At 33.1% G+C, this 15,114-nt stretch overlaps 50 non-coding genes across 50 annotated transcripts; all 50 read left to right on the top strand.

Moving 5' to 3' along the window:
• The first annotated feature begins 401 nt into the window (after nt 1–401).
• Nucleotides 402–473, top strand: Trnaq-uug (transfer RNA glutamine (anticodon UUG)). Its single transcript has one exon. It is a non-coding gene; the product is annotated as a tRNA-Gln (tRNA).
• Nucleotides 474–837: 364 nt separating this feature from the next.
• On the top strand, nt 838–909 carry Trnaq-uug (transfer RNA glutamine (anticodon UUG)). The gene has a single exon. It is a non-coding gene; the product is annotated as a tRNA-Gln (tRNA).
• Nucleotides 910–1,056: 147 nt separating this feature from the next.
• Nucleotides 1,057–1,128, top strand: Trnaq-uug (transfer RNA glutamine (anticodon UUG)). The gene has a single exon. It is a non-coding gene; the product is annotated as a tRNA-Gln (tRNA).
• Nucleotides 1,129–1,275: 147 nt separating this feature from the next.
• Nucleotides 1,276–1,347, top strand: Trnaq-uug (transfer RNA glutamine (anticodon UUG)). The gene has a single exon. It is a non-coding gene; the product is annotated as a tRNA-Gln (tRNA).
• Nucleotides 1,348–1,928: 581 nt separating this feature from the next.
• Trnaq-uug (transfer RNA glutamine (anticodon UUG)) lies at nt 1,929–2,000 on the top strand. Its single transcript has one exon. It is a non-coding gene; the product is annotated as a tRNA-Gln (tRNA).
• Nucleotides 2,001–2,147: 147 nt separating this feature from the next.
• Nucleotides 2,148–2,219, top strand: Trnaq-uug (transfer RNA glutamine (anticodon UUG)). The gene has a single exon. It is a non-coding gene; the product is annotated as a tRNA-Gln (tRNA).
• A 144-nt stretch (nt 2,220–2,363) lies between these two features.
• Trnaq-uug (transfer RNA glutamine (anticodon UUG)) lies at nt 2,364–2,435 on the top strand. The gene has a single exon. It is a non-coding gene; the product is annotated as a tRNA-Gln (tRNA).
• Nucleotides 2,436–2,581: 146 nt separating this feature from the next.
• On the top strand, nt 2,582–2,653 carry Trnaq-uug (transfer RNA glutamine (anticodon UUG)). Its single transcript has one exon. It is a non-coding gene; the product is annotated as a tRNA-Gln (tRNA).
• A 147-nt stretch (nt 2,654–2,800) lies between these two features.
• Nucleotides 2,801–2,872, top strand: Trnaq-uug (transfer RNA glutamine (anticodon UUG)). Its single transcript has one exon. It is a non-coding gene; the product is annotated as a tRNA-Gln (tRNA).
• A 145-nt stretch (nt 2,873–3,017) lies between these two features.
• On the top strand, nt 3,018–3,089 carry Trnaq-uug (transfer RNA glutamine (anticodon UUG)). The gene has a single exon. It is a non-coding gene; the product is annotated as a tRNA-Gln (tRNA).
• Nucleotides 3,090–3,234: 145 nt separating this feature from the next.
• On the top strand, nt 3,235–3,306 carry Trnaq-uug (transfer RNA glutamine (anticodon UUG)). Its single transcript has one exon. It is a non-coding gene; the product is annotated as a tRNA-Gln (tRNA).
• A 145-nt stretch (nt 3,307–3,451) lies between these two features.
• Trnaq-uug (transfer RNA glutamine (anticodon UUG)) lies at nt 3,452–3,523 on the top strand. Its single transcript has one exon. It is a non-coding gene; the product is annotated as a tRNA-Gln (tRNA).
• Nucleotides 3,524–3,670: 147 nt separating this feature from the next.
• On the top strand, nt 3,671–3,742 carry Trnaq-uug (transfer RNA glutamine (anticodon UUG)). The gene has a single exon. It is a non-coding gene; the product is annotated as a tRNA-Gln (tRNA).
• A 147-nt stretch (nt 3,743–3,889) lies between these two features.
• Trnaq-uug (transfer RNA glutamine (anticodon UUG)) lies at nt 3,890–3,961 on the top strand. Its single transcript has one exon. It is a non-coding gene; the product is annotated as a tRNA-Gln (tRNA).
• Nucleotides 3,962–4,106: 145 nt separating this feature from the next.
• Trnaq-uug (transfer RNA glutamine (anticodon UUG)) lies at nt 4,107–4,178 on the top strand. The gene has a single exon. It is a non-coding gene; the product is annotated as a tRNA-Gln (tRNA).
• A 364-nt stretch (nt 4,179–4,542) lies between these two features.
• On the top strand, nt 4,543–4,614 carry Trnaq-uug (transfer RNA glutamine (anticodon UUG)). Its single transcript has one exon. It is a non-coding gene; the product is annotated as a tRNA-Gln (tRNA).
• Nucleotides 4,615–4,976: 362 nt separating this feature from the next.
• On the top strand, nt 4,977–5,048 carry Trnaq-uug (transfer RNA glutamine (anticodon UUG)). Its single transcript has one exon. It is a non-coding gene; the product is annotated as a tRNA-Gln (tRNA).
• Nucleotides 5,049–5,195: 147 nt separating this feature from the next.
• On the top strand, nt 5,196–5,267 carry Trnaq-uug (transfer RNA glutamine (anticodon UUG)). Its single transcript has one exon. It is a non-coding gene; the product is annotated as a tRNA-Gln (tRNA).
• Nucleotides 5,268–5,412: 145 nt separating this feature from the next.
• Nucleotides 5,413–5,484, top strand: Trnaq-uug (transfer RNA glutamine (anticodon UUG)). Its single transcript has one exon. It is a non-coding gene; the product is annotated as a tRNA-Gln (tRNA).
• A 144-nt stretch (nt 5,485–5,628) lies between these two features.
• Trnaq-uug (transfer RNA glutamine (anticodon UUG)) lies at nt 5,629–5,700 on the top strand. The gene has a single exon. It is a non-coding gene; the product is annotated as a tRNA-Gln (tRNA).
• Nucleotides 5,701–5,847: 147 nt separating this feature from the next.
• Nucleotides 5,848–5,919, top strand: Trnaq-uug (transfer RNA glutamine (anticodon UUG)). Its single transcript has one exon. It is a non-coding gene; the product is annotated as a tRNA-Gln (tRNA).
• Nucleotides 5,920–6,066: 147 nt separating this feature from the next.
• On the top strand, nt 6,067–6,138 carry Trnaq-uug (transfer RNA glutamine (anticodon UUG)). The gene has a single exon. It is a non-coding gene; the product is annotated as a tRNA-Gln (tRNA).
• A 145-nt stretch (nt 6,139–6,283) lies between these two features.
• Trnaq-uug (transfer RNA glutamine (anticodon UUG)) lies at nt 6,284–6,355 on the top strand. Its single transcript has one exon. It is a non-coding gene; the product is annotated as a tRNA-Gln (tRNA).
• A 364-nt stretch (nt 6,356–6,719) lies between these two features.
• Trnaq-uug (transfer RNA glutamine (anticodon UUG)) lies at nt 6,720–6,791 on the top strand. Its single transcript has one exon. It is a non-coding gene; the product is annotated as a tRNA-Gln (tRNA).
• Nucleotides 6,792–7,153: 362 nt separating this feature from the next.
• On the top strand, nt 7,154–7,225 carry Trnaq-uug (transfer RNA glutamine (anticodon UUG)). The gene has a single exon. It is a non-coding gene; the product is annotated as a tRNA-Gln (tRNA).
• A 147-nt stretch (nt 7,226–7,372) lies between these two features.
• On the top strand, nt 7,373–7,444 carry Trnaq-uug (transfer RNA glutamine (anticodon UUG)). Its single transcript has one exon. It is a non-coding gene; the product is annotated as a tRNA-Gln (tRNA).
• Nucleotides 7,445–8,024: 580 nt separating this feature from the next.
• On the top strand, nt 8,025–8,096 carry Trnaq-uug (transfer RNA glutamine (anticodon UUG)). The gene has a single exon. It is a non-coding gene; the product is annotated as a tRNA-Gln (tRNA).
• A 364-nt stretch (nt 8,097–8,460) lies between these two features.
• Nucleotides 8,461–8,532, top strand: Trnaq-uug (transfer RNA glutamine (anticodon UUG)). Its single transcript has one exon. It is a non-coding gene; the product is annotated as a tRNA-Gln (tRNA).
• A 580-nt stretch (nt 8,533–9,112) lies between these two features.
• On the top strand, nt 9,113–9,184 carry Trnaq-uug (transfer RNA glutamine (anticodon UUG)). The gene has a single exon. It is a non-coding gene; the product is annotated as a tRNA-Gln (tRNA).
• A 147-nt stretch (nt 9,185–9,331) lies between these two features.
• Trnaq-uug (transfer RNA glutamine (anticodon UUG)) lies at nt 9,332–9,403 on the top strand. The gene has a single exon. It is a non-coding gene; the product is annotated as a tRNA-Gln (tRNA).
• A 147-nt stretch (nt 9,404–9,550) lies between these two features.
• Trnaq-uug (transfer RNA glutamine (anticodon UUG)) lies at nt 9,551–9,622 on the top strand. Its single transcript has one exon. It is a non-coding gene; the product is annotated as a tRNA-Gln (tRNA).
• A 147-nt stretch (nt 9,623–9,769) lies between these two features.
• On the top strand, nt 9,770–9,841 carry Trnaq-uug (transfer RNA glutamine (anticodon UUG)). Its single transcript has one exon. It is a non-coding gene; the product is annotated as a tRNA-Gln (tRNA).
• Nucleotides 9,842–9,988: 147 nt separating this feature from the next.
• Nucleotides 9,989–10,060, top strand: Trnaq-uug (transfer RNA glutamine (anticodon UUG)). Its single transcript has one exon. It is a non-coding gene; the product is annotated as a tRNA-Gln (tRNA).
• A 147-nt stretch (nt 10,061–10,207) lies between these two features.
• On the top strand, nt 10,208–10,279 carry Trnaq-uug (transfer RNA glutamine (anticodon UUG)). Its single transcript has one exon. It is a non-coding gene; the product is annotated as a tRNA-Gln (tRNA).
• Nucleotides 10,280–10,426: 147 nt separating this feature from the next.
• On the top strand, nt 10,427–10,498 carry Trnaq-uug (transfer RNA glutamine (anticodon UUG)). The gene has a single exon. It is a non-coding gene; the product is annotated as a tRNA-Gln (tRNA).
• Nucleotides 10,499–10,645: 147 nt separating this feature from the next.
• On the top strand, nt 10,646–10,717 carry Trnaq-uug (transfer RNA glutamine (anticodon UUG)). The gene has a single exon. It is a non-coding gene; the product is annotated as a tRNA-Gln (tRNA).
• A 145-nt stretch (nt 10,718–10,862) lies between these two features.
• Nucleotides 10,863–10,934, top strand: Trnaq-uug (transfer RNA glutamine (anticodon UUG)). Its single transcript has one exon. It is a non-coding gene; the product is annotated as a tRNA-Gln (tRNA).
• Nucleotides 10,935–11,079: 145 nt separating this feature from the next.
• Trnaq-uug (transfer RNA glutamine (anticodon UUG)) lies at nt 11,080–11,151 on the top strand. Its single transcript has one exon. It is a non-coding gene; the product is annotated as a tRNA-Gln (tRNA).
• A 145-nt stretch (nt 11,152–11,296) lies between these two features.
• Nucleotides 11,297–11,368, top strand: Trnaq-uug (transfer RNA glutamine (anticodon UUG)). The gene has a single exon. It is a non-coding gene; the product is annotated as a tRNA-Gln (tRNA).
• Nucleotides 11,369–11,513: 145 nt separating this feature from the next.
• Trnaq-uug (transfer RNA glutamine (anticodon UUG)) lies at nt 11,514–11,585 on the top strand. Its single transcript has one exon. It is a non-coding gene; the product is annotated as a tRNA-Gln (tRNA).
• A 144-nt stretch (nt 11,586–11,729) lies between these two features.
• On the top strand, nt 11,730–11,801 carry Trnaq-uug (transfer RNA glutamine (anticodon UUG)). The gene has a single exon. It is a non-coding gene; the product is annotated as a tRNA-Gln (tRNA).
• A 147-nt stretch (nt 11,802–11,948) lies between these two features.
• Nucleotides 11,949–12,020, top strand: Trnaq-uug (transfer RNA glutamine (anticodon UUG)). Its single transcript has one exon. It is a non-coding gene; the product is annotated as a tRNA-Gln (tRNA).
• Nucleotides 12,021–12,165: 145 nt separating this feature from the next.
• Nucleotides 12,166–12,237, top strand: Trnaq-uug (transfer RNA glutamine (anticodon UUG)). The gene has a single exon. It is a non-coding gene; the product is annotated as a tRNA-Gln (tRNA).
• Nucleotides 12,238–12,382: 145 nt separating this feature from the next.
• On the top strand, nt 12,383–12,454 carry Trnaq-uug (transfer RNA glutamine (anticodon UUG)). The gene has a single exon. It is a non-coding gene; the product is annotated as a tRNA-Gln (tRNA).
• Nucleotides 12,455–12,599: 145 nt separating this feature from the next.
• On the top strand, nt 12,600–12,671 carry Trnaq-uug (transfer RNA glutamine (anticodon UUG)). Its single transcript has one exon. It is a non-coding gene; the product is annotated as a tRNA-Gln (tRNA).
• Nucleotides 12,672–13,033: 362 nt separating this feature from the next.
• Nucleotides 13,034–13,105, top strand: Trnaq-uug (transfer RNA glutamine (anticodon UUG)). Its single transcript has one exon. It is a non-coding gene; the product is annotated as a tRNA-Gln (tRNA).
• Nucleotides 13,106–13,252: 147 nt separating this feature from the next.
• Nucleotides 13,253–13,324, top strand: Trnaq-uug (transfer RNA glutamine (anticodon UUG)). The gene has a single exon. It is a non-coding gene; the product is annotated as a tRNA-Gln (tRNA).
• Nucleotides 13,325–13,904: 580 nt separating this feature from the next.
• Trnaq-uug (transfer RNA glutamine (anticodon UUG)) lies at nt 13,905–13,976 on the top strand. The gene has a single exon. It is a non-coding gene; the product is annotated as a tRNA-Gln (tRNA).
• A 147-nt stretch (nt 13,977–14,123) lies between these two features.
• On the top strand, nt 14,124–14,195 carry Trnal-uag (transfer RNA leucine (anticodon UAG)). Its single transcript has one exon. It is a non-coding gene; the product is annotated as a tRNA-Leu (tRNA).
• A 799-nt stretch (nt 14,196–14,994) lies between these two features.
• Nucleotides 14,995–15,066, top strand: Trnaq-uug (transfer RNA glutamine (anticodon UUG)). Its single transcript has one exon. It is a non-coding gene; the product is annotated as a tRNA-Gln (tRNA).
• Nucleotides 15,067–15,114: the final 48 nt, after the last annotated feature.

The raw sequence follows: 15,114 nt of genomic DNA, 5'->3' as shown, positions 1-15,114 counted from the left end.
TTGAATCCGGCGATCCGAGTTTAAATCTAGGTAGAACCTCTTGTACATTTCCTTTTAATCTGAAATTTGAATCAAGATCACCACGAGTACAAATAATTAGGAATGTTTTGTGCTTCTTTGTATAATTCATGTCTGACATTCATTAATTTATATAATGTTATCGTTAATGAGTTGTGGTAACTACAGGTTCTATGGTGTAATGGTTAGCACTCTGGACTTTGAATCCGGCGATCCGAGTTTAAATCTAGGTAGAACCTCTTGTACATTTCCTTTTAATCTGAAATTTGAATCAAGATCACCACGAGTACAAATAATTAAGAATGTTTTGTGCTTCTTTGTATAATTCATGTCTGACATTCATTAGTATATAATTTTACCGTTATGAGTTGTGGTAACTATAAGGTTCTATGGCGTAATTGTTAGCACTCTGGACTTTGAATCCAGCGATCCGAGTTCAAATCTCGGTAGAACCTCTTGTACATTTCCTTTCAATCTGAAATTTTAATCCAGATCACCACGAGTACAAATAATTAAGAATGTTTTGTGCTTCTTTGTATAATTCATGTCTGACATTCATTAATTTATATAATGTTATCGTTAATGAGTTGTGGTAAATATAAGGGTCTATGGTGTAATGGTTAGCACTCTGGACTTCAAATCCAGCGATCCGAGTTCAAATCTCGGTAGAACCTCTTGTACATTTCCTTTTAATCTGAAATTTTAATCCAGATCACCACGAGTACAAATAATTAAGAATGTTTTGTGCTTCTTTGTATAATTCATGTCAGACATTCATTAGTATATAATTTTATCGTTAATGAGTTGTGGAAACTATAAGGTTCTATGGTGTAATGGTTAGCACTCTGGACTTTGAATCCAGCGATCCGAGTTCATATTTCGGTAGAACCTCTTGTACATTTCCTTTTAATCTGAAATTTGAATCAAGATCACCACGAGTACAAATAATTAAGAATGTTTTGTGCTTCTTTGTATAATTCATGTCTGACATTCATTAATTTATATAATTTTATCGTTAATGAGTTGGGTTATCTATAAGGTTCTATGGTGTAATGGTTAGCACTCTGGACTTTGAATCCAGCGATCCGAGTTCAAATCTCGGTAGAACCTCTTGTACATTTCTTTTTAATCTGAAATTTTAATCAAGATCACCACGAGTACAAATAATTAAGAATGTTTTGTGCTTCTTTGTATAATTCATGTCTGACATTCATTAATTTATATAATGTTATCGTTAATGAGTTGTGGTAACTATAAGGTTCTATGGTGTAATGGTTAGCACTCTGGACTTTGAATCCAGTGATCCGAGTTCAAATCTTGGTAGAACCTCTTGTACATTTCCTTTTAATCTGAAATTGGAATCAAGATCACCACGAGTACAAATAATTAAGAATGTTTTGTGCTTCTTTGTATAATTCATGTCTGACATTCATACATTTATATAATGTTATCGTTAATAAGCTGTGGTAACTGTAAGGTTCTATGGTTTAATGGTTTGCACTCTGGACTTTGAATCCAGTGATCCGAGTTCAAATCTCGGTATAACCTCTTGTACAATTCCTTTTAGTCTGCAATTTTAATCAAGATAACCACGAGTACAAATAATTAAGAATATTTTGTGCTTCTTTGTATAATTCATGTCTGACATTCATTAGTATATAATGTTATCGTTAATTAGCTGTGGTAACTATAAGGTTCTATGGTGTAATGGTTAGCACTCTGGACTTTGAATCAAACGATCCAAGTTCAAATCTCGGTAGAACCTATTGTACATTTCCTTTTAATCTGAAATGTGAATCAAGATCACCACGAGTACAAATAATTAAGAATGTTTTGTGCTTCTTTGTATAATTCATGTCTGACATTCATTAGTATATAATTTTATCGTTAATGAGTTGTGGAAACTATAAGGTTCTATGGTGTAATGGTTAGCACTCTGGACTTTGAATCCAGCGATCCGAGTTCAAATCTCGGTAGAACCTCTTGTACATTTCCTTTTAATCTGAAATTTGAATCAAGATCACCACGAGTACAAATAGTTAAGAATATTTCGTGCTTCTTTGTATAATTCATGTCTGACATTCATTAATTTATATAATGTTATCGTTAATCAGTTGTGGTAACTATAAGGTTCTATGGTGTAATGGTTAGCACTCTTGACTTTGAATCCAGCGATCCGAGTTCAAATCTCGGTAGAACCTCTTGTACAATTCCTTTTAGTCTGAAATTTTTATCAAGATCACCACGAGTACAAATAAGTAAGAATGTTTTGTGCTTCTTTGTATAATTCATGTCTGACATTCATTAGTATATAATTTTTCGTTAATTAGCTGTGGTAACTATAAGGTTCTATGGTGTAATGGTTAGCACTCTGGACTTTGAATCCAGCGATCCGAGTTAAAATCTCGGTAGACCCTCTTGTACATTTCCTTTTAATCTGAAATTTGAATCAAGATCACCACGAGTACAAATAATTAAGAATATTTCGTGCTTCTTTGTATAATTCATGTCTGACATTCATTAATTTATATAATTTTATCGTTAATGAGTTGTGGTAACTACAGGTTCTATGGTGTAATGGTTAGCACTCTTGACTTTGAATCCAGCGATCCGAGTTCAAATCTCGGTAGAACCTCTTGTACATTTCCTTTTAGTCTGAAATTTGAATCAAGATCACCACGAGTACAAATAATTAAGAATGTTTTGTGCTTCTTTGTATAATTCATGTCTTACATTCATTAATTTATATAATGTTATCGTTAATGAGCTGTGGTAACTACAAGGTTCTATGGTGTAATGGTTAGCACTCTGGACTTTGAATCCAGCGATCCGAGTTCAAATCTCGGTTGAACCTCTTGTACATTTCCTTTTAATCTCAAATTTTAATCAAGGTCACCACGAGTACAAATAATTAAGAATGTTTTGTGCTTCTTTGTATAATTCATGTCTGACATTCATTAGTATATAATTTTATCATTAATTAGCTGTGGTAACTATAAGGTTCTATGGTGTAATGGTTAGCACTCTGGACTTTGAATCCAGCGATCCGAGTTCAAATCTCGGTAGAACCTCTTGTACATTTCCTTTTAATCTGAAATTTGAATCAAGGTCACCACGAGTACAAATAAGTAAGAATGTTTTGTGCTTCTTTGTATAATTCATGTCTGACATTCATTAGTATATAATTTAATCGTTAATTAGCTGTGGTAACTATAAGGTTCTATGGTGTAATGGTTAGCACTCTGGACTTTGAATCCAGCGATCCGAGTTCAAATCTCGGTAGAACCTCTTGTACATTTCCTTTTAATCTGAAATTTTAATCAAGGTCACCACGAGTACAAATAATTAAGAATGTTTTGTGCTTCTTTGTATAATTCATGTCTGACATTCATTAGTATATAATTTTATCGTTAATTAGCTGTGGTAACTATAAGGTTCTATGGTGTAATGGTTAGCACTCTGGACTTTGAATCCAGCGATCCGAGTTCCAATCTCGGTAGAACCTCTTGTACATTTCCTTTTAATCTCAAATTTTAATCAAGATCACCACGAGTACAAATCATTAAGAATGTTTTGTGCTTCTTTGTATAATTCATGTCTGACATTCATTAATTTATATAATTTTATCGTTAATGAGTTGTGGTAACTATAAGGTTCTATGGTGTAATGGTTAGCACTCTGGACTTTGAATCCAGCGATCCGAGTTCAAATCTCGGTAGAACCTCTTGTACATTTCCTTTTAATCTTAAATTTTAATCAAGATCACCACGAGTACAAATCATTAAGAATGTTTTGTGCTTCTTTGTATAATTCATGTCTGACATTCATTAATTTATATAATTTTATCGTTAATGAGTTGTGGTAACTATAAGGTTCTATGGTGTAATGGTTAGAACTCTGGACTTTGAATCCAGCGATCCGAGTTCAAATCTCGGTAGAACCTCTTGTACATTCCCTTTTAATCTGAAATTTTAATCAAGATCACCACGAGTACAAATAATTAAGAATGTTTTGTGCTTATTTGTATAATTCATGTCTGACATTCATTAGTATATAATTTTACCGTTAATGAGTTGTGGTAACTATAAGGTTCTATGGCGTAATTGTTAGCACTCTGGACTTTGAATCCAGCGATCCGAGTTCAAATCTCGGTAGAACCTCTTGTACATTTCCTTTCAATCTGAAATTTTAATCCAGATCACCACGAGTACAAATAATTAAGAATGTTTTGTGCTTCTTTGTATAATTCATGTCTGACATTCATTAATTTATATAATGTTATCGTTAATGAGTTGTGGTAACTATAAGGTTCTATGGTGTAATGGTTAGCACTCTGGACTTCATATCCAGCGATCCGAGTTCAAATCTCGGTAGAACCTCTTGTACATTTCCTTTCAATCTGAAATTTGAATCAAGATCACCACGAGTACAAATAATTAAGAATGTTTTGTGCTTCTTTGTATAATTCATGTCAGACATTCATTAGTATATAATTTTATCGTTAATTAGCTGTGGTAACTATAAGGTTCTATGGTGTAATGGTTAGCACTCTGGACTTTGAATCCAGCGATCCGAGTTTTAATCTCGGTAGAACCTCTTGTACATTTCCTTTTAATCTGAAATTTGAATCAAGATCACCACCAGTACAAATAGTTAAGAATATTTCGTTCTTCATTGTATAATTCATGTCTGACATTCATTAATTTATATAATGTTATCGTTAATGAGGTGTGGTAACTATAAGGTTCTATGGTGTAATGGTTAGCACTCTGGACTTTGAATCCAGCGATCCGAGTTCAAATCTCGTAGAACCTCTTTTACATTTCCTTTTAGTCTGAAATTTTAATCAAGATCACCACGAGTACAAATAATTAAGAATTTTTTGTGCTTCTTTGTATAATTCATGTCTGACATTCATTAGTATATAATTTATCGTTAATTAGCTGTGGTAACTATAAGGTTCTATGGTGTAATGGTTAGCACTCTGGACTTTGAATCCAGCGATCCGAGTTCAAATCTCGGTAGAACCTCTTGTACATTTCCTTTTAATCTGAAAGTTGAATCAAGATCACCACGAGTACAAATAATTAAGAATGTTTTGTGCTTCTTTGTATTATTCATGTCTGACATTCATTAATTTATATAATGTTATCGTTAATGAGTTGTGGTAACTATAAGGTTCTATGGTGTAATGGTTAGCACTCTGGACTTTGAATCCAGCGATCCGAGTTCAAATCTCGGTAGAACCTCTTGTACATTCCCTTTTAATCTGAAATTTGAATCAAGATCACCACGAGTACAAATATTTAAGAATGTTTTGTGCTTCTTTGTATAATTCATGTCTGACATTCATTAGTATATAATTTTATCGTTAATGAGCTGTGGTAACTATAAGGTTCTATGGTGTAATGGTTAGCACTCTGGACTTTGAATCCAGCGATCCGAGTTCAAATCTCGGTAGAACCTCTTGTACATCCCCTTTTAATCTGAAATTTGAATCAAGATCACCACGAGTACAAATAATTAAGAATGTTTTGTGCTTCATTGTATAATTCATGTCTGACATTCATTAGTATATAATTTATCGTTAATTAGCTGTGGTAACTATAAGGTTCTATGGTGTAATGGTTAGCACTCTGGACTTTGAATCCAGCGATCCGAGTTCAAATCTCGGTAGAACCTCTTGTACATTTCCTTTTAATCTTAAATTTTAATCAAGATCACCACGAGTACAAATCATTAAGAATGTTTTGTGCTTCTTTGTATAATTCATGTCTGACATTCATTAATTTATATAATTTTATCGTTAATGAGTTGTGGTAACTATAAGGTTCTATGGTGTAATGGTTAGCACTCTGGACTTTGAATCCAGCGATCCGAGTTCAAATCTCGGTAGAACCTCTTGTACATTTCCTTTTAATCTTAAATTTTAATCAAGATCACCACGAGTACAAATCATTAAGAATGTTTTGTGCTTCTTTGTATAATTCATGTCTGACATTCATTAATTTATATAATTTTATCGTTAATGAGTTGTGGTAACTATAAGGTTCTATGGTGTAATGGTTAGCACTCTGGACTTTGAATCCAGCGATCCGAGTTCAAATCTCGGTAGAACCTCTTGTACATTCCCTTTTAATCTGAAATTTTAATCAAGATCACCACGAGTACAAATAATTAAGAATGTTTTGTGCTTCTTTGTATAATTCATGTCTGACATTCATTAGTATATAATTTTACCGTTAATGAGTTGTGGTAACTATAAGGTTCTATGGCGTAATTGTTAGCACTCTGGACTTTGAATCCAGCGATCCGAGTTCAAATCTCGGTAGAACCTCTTGTACATTTCCTTTCAATCTGAAATTTTAATCCAGATCACCACGAGTACAAATAATTAAGAATGTTTTGTGCTTCTTTGTATAATTCATGTCTGACATTCATTAATTTATATAATGTTATCGTTAATGAGTTGTGGTAACTATAAGGTTCTATGGTGTAATGGTTAGCACTCTGGACTTCAAATCCAGCGATCCGAGTTCAAATCTCGGTAGAACCTCTTGTACATTTCCTTTCAATCTGAAATTTTAATCAAGATCACCACGAGTACAAATAATTAAGAATGTTTTGTGCTTCTTTGTATAATTCATGTCAGACATTCATTAGTATATAATTTTATCGTTAATTAGCTGTGGTAACTATAAGGTTCTATGGTGTAATGGTTAGCACTCTGGACTTTGAATCCAGCGATCCGAGTTTTAATCTCGGTAGAACCTCTTGTACATTTCCTTTTAATCTGAAATTTGAATCAAGATCACCACCAGTACAAATAGTTAAGAATATTTCGTTCTTCATTGTATAATTCATGTCTGACATTCATTAATTTATATAATGTTATAGTTAATGAGGTGTGGTAACTATAAGGTTCTATGGTGTAATGGTTAGCACTCTGGACTTTGAATCCAGCGATCCGAGTTCAAATCTCGTAGAACCTCTTTTACATTTCCTTTTAGTCTGAAATTTTAATCAAGATCACCACGAGTACAAATAATTAAGAATTTTTTGTGCTTCTCTGTATAATTCATGTCTGACATTCATTAGTATATAATTTATCGTTAATTAGCTGTGGTAACTATAAGGTTCTATGGTGTAATGGTTAGCACTCTGGACTTTGAATCCAGCGATCCGAGTTCAAATCTCGGTAGAACCTCTTGTACATTTCCTTTTAATCTGAAAGTTGAATCAAGATCACCACGAGTACAAATAATTAAGAATGTTTTGTGCTTCTTTGTATTATTCATGTCTGACATTCATTAATTTATATAATGTTATCGTTAATGAGTTGTGGTAACTATAAGGTTCTATGGTGTAATGGTTAGCACTCTGGACTTTGAATCCAGCGATCCGAGTTCAAATCTCGGTAGAACCTCTTGTACATTCCCTTTTAATCTGAAATTTGAATCAAGATCACCACGAGTACAAATATTTAAGAATGTTTTGTGCTTCTTTGTATAATTCATGTCTGACATTCATTAATTTATATAATGTTATCGTTAATAAGTTGTGGTAACTACAGGTTCTATGGTGTAATGGTTAGCACTCTGGACTTTGAATCCGGCGATCCGAGTTTAAATCTAGGTAGAACCTCTTGTACATTTCCTTTTAATCTGAAATTTGAATCAAGATCACCACCAGTACAAATAGTTAAGAATATATCGTGCTTCATTGTATAATTCATGTCTGACATTCATTAATTTATATAATGTTATCGTTAATGAGGTGTGGTAACTATAAGGTTCTATGGTGTAATGGTTAGCACTCTGGACTTTGAATCCAGCGATCCGAGTTCAAATCTCGTAGAACCTCTTTTACATTTCCTTTTAGTCTGAAATTTTAATCAAGATCACCACGAGTACAAATAATTAAGAATTTTTTGTGCTTCTTTGTATAATTCATGTCTGACATTCATTAATATATAATTTATCGTTAATTAGCTGTGGTAACTATAAGGTTCTATGGTGTAATGGTTAGCACTCTGGACTTTGAATCCAGCGATCCGAGTTCAAATCTCGGTAGAACCTCTTGTACATTTCCTTTTAATCTGAAATTTTAATCCAGATCACCACGAGTACAAATAATTAAGAATGTTTTGTGCTTCTTTGTATAATTCATGTCTGACATTCATTAATTTATATAATGTTATCGTTAATGAGTTGTGGTAACTACAGGTTCTATGGTGTAATGGTTAGCACTCTGGACTTTGAATCCGGCGATCCGAGTTTAAATCTAGGTAGAACCTCTTGTACATTTCCTTTTAATCTGAAATTTGAATCAAGATCACCACGAGTACAAATAATTAAGAATGTTTTGTGCTTCTTTGTATAATTCATGTCTGACATTCATTAATTTATATAATGTTATCGTTAATGAGTTGTGGTAACTACAGGTTCTATGGTGTAATGGTTAGCACTCTGGACTTTGAATCCGGCGATCCGAGTTTGAATCTCGGTAGAACCTCTTGTACATTTCCTTTTAATCTGAAATTTGAATCAAGATCACCACGAGTACAAATAATTAAGAATGTTTTGTGCTTCTTTGTATAATTCATGTCTGACATTCATTAGTATATAATTTTACCGTTAATGAGTTGTGGTAACTATAAGGTTCTATGGCGTAATTGTTAGCACTCTGGACTTTGAATCCAGCGATCCGAGTTCAAATCTCGTAGAACCTCTTGTACATTTCCTTTTAATCTGAAATTTTAATCCAGATCACCACGAGTACAAATAATTAAGAATGTTTTGTGCTTCTTTGTATAATTCATGTCTGACATTCATTAATTTATATAATGTTATCGTTAATGAGTTGTGGTAAATATAAGGGTCTATGGTGTAATGGTTAGCACTCTGGACTTCAAATCCAGCGATCCGAGTTCAAATCTCGGTAGAACCTCTTGTACATTTCCTTTTAATCTGAAATTTTAATCCAGATCACCACGAGTACAAATAATTAAGAATGTTTTGTGCTTCTTTGTATAATTCATGTCAGACATTCATTAGTATATAATTTTATCGTTAATTAGCTGTGGTAACTATAAGGTTCTATGGTGTACTGGTTAGCACTCTGGACTTTGGATCCAGCGATCCGAGTTCAAATCTCGGTAGAACCTCTTGTACATTTCCTTTTAATCTGAAATTTGAATCAAGATCACCACGAGTACAAAGAATTAAGAATGTTTTGTGCTTCTTTGTATAATTCATGTCTGACATTCATTAATTTATATAATGTTATCGTTAATGAGTTGTGGTAACTATAAGGTTCTATGGTGTAATGGTTAGCACTCTGGACTTTGAATCCAGCGATCCGAGTTCAAATCTCGGTAGAACCTCTTGTACATTCCCTTTTAATCTGAAATTTGAATCAAGATCACCACGAGTACAAATAATTAAGAATGTTTTGTGCTTCTTTGTATAATTCATGTCTGACATTCATTAATTTATATAATGTTATCGTTAATGAGTTGTGGTAACTATAAGGTTCTATGGTGTAATGGTTAGCACTCTGGACTTTGAATCCAGCGATCCGAGTTCAAATCTCGGTAGAACCTCTTGTACATCCCCTTTTAATCTGAAATTTGATTCAAGATCACCACGAGTACAAATAATTAAGAATGTTTTGTGCTTCTTTGTATAATTCATGTCTGACATTCATTAATTTATATAATTTTATCGTTAATGAGTTGTGGTAACTATAAGGTTCTATGGTGTAATGGTTAGCACTCTGGACTTTGAATCCAGCGATCCGAGTTCAAATCTCGGTAGAACCTCTTGTACATTTCCTTTTAATCTGAAATTTGAATCAAGATCACCACGAGTACAAATAATTAAGAATGTTTTGTGCTTCTTTGTATAATTCATGTCTGACATTCATTAATTTATATAATGTTATCGTTAATGAGTTGTGGTAACTATAAGGTTCTATGGTGTAATGGTTAGCACTCTGGACTTTGAATCCAGCGATCCGAGTTCAAATCTCGGTAGAACCTCTTGTACATCCCCTTTTAATCTGAAATTTGATTCAAGATCACCACGAGTACAAATAATTAAGAATGTTTTGTGCTTCTTTGTATAATTCATGTCTGACATTCATTAATTTATATAATGTTATCGTTAATGAGTTGTGGTAACTATAAGGTTCTATGGTGTAATGGTTAGCACTCTGGACTTTGAATCCAGCGATCCGAGTTCAAATCTCGGTAGAACCTCTTGTACATCCCCTTTTAATCTGAAATTTGAATCAAGATCACCACGAGTACAAATAATTAAGAATGTTTTGTGCTTCTTTGTATAATTCATGTCTGACATTCATTAATTTATATAATGTTATCGTTAATCAGTTGTGGTAACTATAAGGTTCTATGGTGTAATGGTTAGCACTCTGGACTTTGAATCCAGCGATCCGAGTTCAAATCTCGGTAGAACCTCTTGTACATTTCCTTTTAGTCTGAAATTTTTATCAAGATCACCACGAGTACAAATAATTAAGAATGTTTTGTGCTTCTTTGTATAATTCATGTCTGACATTCATTAATTTATATAATGTTATCGTTAATGAGCTGTGGTAACTACAAGGTTCTATGGTGTAATGGTTAGCACTCTGGACTTTGAATCCAGCGATCCGAGTTCAAATCTCGGTAGAACCTCTTGTACATTTCCTTTTAATCTCAAATTTTAATCAAGGTCACCACGAGTACAAATAATTAAGAATGTTTTGTGCTTCTTTGTATAATTCATGTCTGACATTCATTAGTATATAATTTTATCATTAATTAGCTGTGGTAACTATAAGGTTCTATGGTGTAATGGTTAGCACTCTGGACTTTGAATCCAGCGATCCGAGTTCAAATCTCGATAGAACCTCTTGTACATTTCCTTTTAATCTGAAATTTGAATCAAGGTCACCACGAGTACAAATAATTAAGAATGTTTTGTGCTTCTTTGTATAATTCATGTCTGACATTCATTAGTATATAATTTTATCGTTAATTAGCTGTGGTAACTATTAGGTTCTATGGTGTAATGGTTAGCACTCTGGACTTTGAATCCAGTGATCCGAGTTCAAATCTCGGTAGAACCTCTTGTACATTTCCTTTTAATCTGAAATTTGAATCAAGGTCACCACGAGTACAAATAATTAAGAATGTTTTGTGCTTCTTTGTATAATTCATGTCTGACATTCATTAGTATATAATTTTATCGTTAATTAGCTGTGGTAACTATAAGGTTCTATGGTGTAATGGTTAGCACTCTGGACTTTGAATCCAGCGATCCGAGTTCCAATCTCGGTAGAACCTCTTGTACATTTCCTTTTAATCTCAAATTTTAATCAAGATCACCACGAGTACAAATAATTAAGAATGTTTTGTGCTTCATTGTATAATTCATGTCTGACATTCATTAGTATATAATTTTATCGTTAATGAGCTGTGGTAACTATAAGGTTCTATGGTGTAATGGTTAGCACTCTGGACTTTGAATCCAGCGATCCGAGTTCAAATCTCGGTAGAACCTCTTGTACATCCCCTTTTAATCTGAAATTTGAATCAAGATCACCACGAGTACAAATAATTAAGAATGTTTTGTGCTTCTTTGTATAATTCATGTCTGACATTCATTAGTATATAATTTATCGTTAATTAGCTGTGGTAACTATAAGGTTCTATGGTGTAATGGTTAGCACTCTGGACTTTGAATCCAGCGATCCGAGTTCAAATCTCGGTAGAACCTCTTGTACATTTCCTTTTAATCTTAAATTTTAATCAAGATCACCACGAGTACAAATCATTAAGAATGTTTTGTGCTTCTTTGTATAATTCATGTCTGACATTCATTAATTTATATAATTTTATCGTTAATGAGTTGTGGTAATTATAAGGTTTTATGGTGTAATGGTTAGCACTCTGGACTTTGAATCCAGCGATCCGAGTTCAAATCTCGGTAGAACCTCTTGTACATTCCCTTTTAATCTGAAATTTTAATCAAGATCACCACGAGTACAAATAATTAAGAATGTTTTGTGCTTCTTTGTATAATTCATGTCTGACATTCATTAGTATATAATTTTACCGTTAATGAGTTGTGGTAACTATAAGGTTCTATGGCGTAATTGTTAGCACTCTGGACTTTGAATCCAGCGATCCGAGTTCAAATCTCGGTAGAACCTCTTGTACATTTCCTTTCAATCTGAAATTTTAATCAAGATCACCACGAGTACAAATAATTAAGAATGTTTTGTGCTTCTTTGTATAATTCATGTCAGACATTCATTAGTATATAATTTTATCGTTAATTAGCTGTGGTAACTATAAGGTTCTATGGTGTACTGGTTAGCACTCTGGACTTTGAATCCAGCGATCCGAGTTCAAATCTCGGTAGAACCTCTTGTACATTTCCTTTTAATCTGAAATTTGAATCAAGATCACCACGAGTACAAATCATTCAGAATGTTTTGTGCTTCTTTGTATAATTCATGTCTGACATTCATTAGTATATAATGTTATCGTTAATGAGTTGTGGTAACTATAAGGTTCTATGGTGTAATGGTTAGCACTCTGGACTTTGAATCCAGCGATCCGAGTTTTAATCTCGGTAGAACCTCTTGTACATTTCCTTTTAATCTGAAATTTGAATCAAGATCACCACCAGTACAAATAGTTAAGAATATTTCGTTCTTCATTGTATAATTCATGTCTGACATTCATTAATTTATATAATGTTATCGTTAATGAGGTGTGGTAACTATAAGGTTCTATGGTGTAATGGTTAGCACTCTGGACTTTGAATCCAGCGATCCGAGTTCAAATCTCGTAGAACCTCTTTTACATTTCCTTTTAGTCTGAAATTTTAATCAAGATCACCACGAGTACAAATAATTAAGAATTTTTTGTGCTTCTTTGTATAATTCATGTCTGACATTCATTAGTATATAATTTATCGTTAATTAGCTGTGGTAACTATAAGGTTCTATGGTGTAATGGTTAGCACTCTGGACTTTGAATCCAGCGATCCGAGTTCAAATCTCGGTAGAACCTCTTGTACATTTCCTTTTAATCTGAAATTTGAATCAAGATCACCACGAGTACAAATAATTAAGAATGTTTTGTGCTTCTTTGTATTATTCATGTCTGACATTCATTAATTTATATAATGTTATCGTTAATGAGTTGTGGTAACTATAAGGTTCTATGGTGTAATGGTTAGCACTCTGGACTTTGAATCCAGCGATCCGAGTTCCAATCTCGGTAGAACCTCTTGTACATTCCCTTTTAATCTGAAATTTGAATCAAGATCACCACGAGTACAAATATTTAAGAATGTTTTGTGCTTCTTTGTATAATTCATGTCTGACATTCATTAATTTATATAATGTTATCGTTAATAAGTTGTGGTAACTACAGGTTCTATGGTGTAATGGTTAGCACTCTGGACTTTGAATCCGGCGATCCGAGTTTAAATCTAGGTAGAACCTCTTGTACATTTCCTTTTAATCTGAAATTTGAATCAAGATCACCACCAGTACAAATAGTTAAGAATATATCGTGCTTCATTGTATAATTCATGTCTGACATTCATTAATTTATATAATGTTATCGTTAATGAGGTGTGGTAACTATAAGGTTCTATGGTGTAATGGTTAGCACTCTGGACTTTGAATCCAGCGATCCGAGTTCAAATCTCGTAGAACCTCTTTTACATTTCCTTTTAGTCTGAAATTTTAATCAAGATCACCACGAGTACAAATAATTAAGAATTTTTTGTGCTTCTTTGTATAATTCATGTCTGACATTCATTAATATATAATTTATCGTTAATTAGCTGTGGTAACTATAAGGTTCTATGGTGTAATGGTTAGCACTCTGGACTTTGAATCCAGCGATCCGAGTTCAAATCTCGGTAGAACCTCTTGTACATTTCCTTTTAATCTGAAATTTGAATCAAGATCACCACGAGTACAAATAATTAAGAATGTTTTGTGCTTCTTTGTATAATTCATGTCTGACATTCATTAATTTATATAATGTTATCGTTAATGAGTTGTGGTAACTATAAGGTTCTATGGTGTAATGGTTAGCACTCTGGACTTAGAATCCAGCGATCCGAGTTCAAATCTCGGTAGAACCTCTTGTACATTCCCTTTTAATCTGAAATATGAATCAAGATACCCACGAGTACAAATATTTAAGAATGTTTTGTGCTTCTTTGTATAATTCATGTCTGACATTCATTAATTTATATAATGTTATCGTTAATGAGTTGTGGTAACTACAGGTTCTATGGTGTAATGGTTAGCACTCTGGACTTTGAATCCGGCGATCCGAGTTTAAATCTAGGTAGAACCTCTTGTACATTTCCTTTTAGTCTGAAATTTGAATCAAGATCACCACGAGTACAAATAATTAAGAATGTTTTGTGCTTCTTTGTATAATTCATGTCTGACATTCATTAATTTATATAATGTTATCGTTAATGAGTTGTGGTAACTACAGGTTCTATGGTGTAATGGTTAGCACTCTGGACTTTGAATCCGGCGATCCGAGTTTAAATCTAGGTAGAACCTCTTGTACATTTCCTTTTAATCTGAAATTTGAATCAAGATCACCACGAGTACAAATAATTAAGAATGTTTTGTGCTTCTTTGTATAATTCATGTCTGACATTCATTAATTTATATAATGTTATCGTTAATGAGTTGTGGTAACTACAGGTTCTATGGTGTAATGGTTAGAACTCTGGACTTTGAATCCGGCGATCCGAGTTTAAATCTAGGTAGAACCTCTTGTACATTTCCTTTTAATCTGAAATTTGAATCAAGATCACCACGAGAACAAATAATTAAGAATGTTTTGTGCTTCTTTGTATAATTCATGTCTGACATTCATTAGTATATAATTTTACCGTTAATGAGTTGTGGTAACTATAAGGTTCTATGGCGTAATTGTTAGCACTCTGGACTTTGAATCCAGCGATCCGAGTTCAAATCTCGGTAGAACCTCTTGTACATTTCCTTTCAATCTGAAATTTTAATCCAGATCACCACGAG

This window comes from Euprymna scolopes, chromosome 7 (assembly GCF_053919585.1).
Source record: "Euprymna scolopes isolate OS-2025 chromosome 7, ASM5391958v1, whole genome shotgun sequence".
NCBI classification, from domain to species: domain Eukaryota; kingdom Metazoa; phylum Mollusca; class Cephalopoda; order Sepiida; family Sepiolidae; genus Euprymna; species Euprymna scolopes.
The sequence above is the reverse complement of the archived record's forward strand: the minus strand, read 5'-3'. Positions and strand labels throughout refer to the sequence as shown.